Genomic DNA, 1,250 nt, shown 5'->3' on the forward strand with positions numbered 1-1,250 from the left:
CTCATTATATATTCTTTCGAATTACGATGTTCAGCAGGCAAGGAACATCAAATTACAGACACTCTCAGCCGGGCCCCCTTTTTCCCCGCTGATGAAGCCTCCGAAATCGCCATTCGCAGTGTGAAAATCAATGACCCGAATTTGACAGCCACCTATGGCGCTATTGATGATTAATATATAGCACTTCGCGATATCGTCATCTCGGGAGGACTCTTGCCAAAGAATCTTTCCTCGTATGGGCGACTTCTTCCTTCACTTCACGTCAACTCCACGGCCTTCAGGATACAGACTCAGTTATGAATTCTACCGCGGAATCCTCCGCACCAAGTTACATGATGCCCGCCTTGATTCTCCGTCTCCCCTTGAAGACTATGCCGCCCATTGTTTAGCCGCTGCCGCAATTGCATGCTCGAAAGCCGACGGCCACGCCCTTCGTCCATTGCACATTGGCGAACGAGCTCACGCGCAAGATCCCAACACATTGTGTTGATGCAATGGAGCCATCATCATCAATACTCATGAATCAGGTCGCTCTTACACCATCGAAATAGAGCACGGATAATTTCGCTGCAATCGCCGCTTTCTTCGTAATTGCCCTCAATCCCAAATGTACGTACCCCGTTGCAGCACTCGAATCTGCCAAAAGGCAGTACGATTCTCAACAACCTGTTCATTTCACATCGGCAAAATCTCCCATTTGATTAAATATTATAGTTCAAAAGTGGAGAGATATCAAATCCTATCCTACGATTTAAGGCGGTCACTTAAACGGCTTTTTTAATGTATTTATACCTACTTTCTCAGTGCACTGCACTTCAAGTTTGATGACTGATTCATTCTGCATTCACTATTGTTTACATAGTGCGTTCATCTCCGATTCAAGACTCGTCGAAGTGAGGGTGGGGGAGAGGGGGGAATTGTTGAAATGTTCCGACATTTCACTGACTCGTGCAATCGCTAATCCGATTATAGACAGTACAAACGACACAAGACAAATAAAAAGGACTTCAACTTTTTGTTCAACTTTATTTGATCTCATTACTTCGCTTCCCATTTCATCATCTCACAAGTTGGAAATGGAATCTAGTAGTTTTTATTTTCGGACTTGGGAATAGGATCCCCAGTAATTCAAGACGGCAAACGGTCATAATTTTGCTTGATTTTACATGATTATAATGTTAGATCCACCAACAAATAAGAGTTATGCGTAATTGGCCAGCCCTTTAATAGAAGGTGGATCAGGTATTTTG

The sequence above is a fragment of the Tigriopus californicus genome, chromosome 6, assembly GCF_007210705.1.
Source record: "Tigriopus californicus strain San Diego chromosome 6, Tcal_SD_v2.1, whole genome shotgun sequence".
Classification (NCBI taxonomy): Eukaryota; Metazoa; Arthropoda; class Copepoda; order Harpacticoida; family Harpacticidae; genus Tigriopus; species Tigriopus californicus.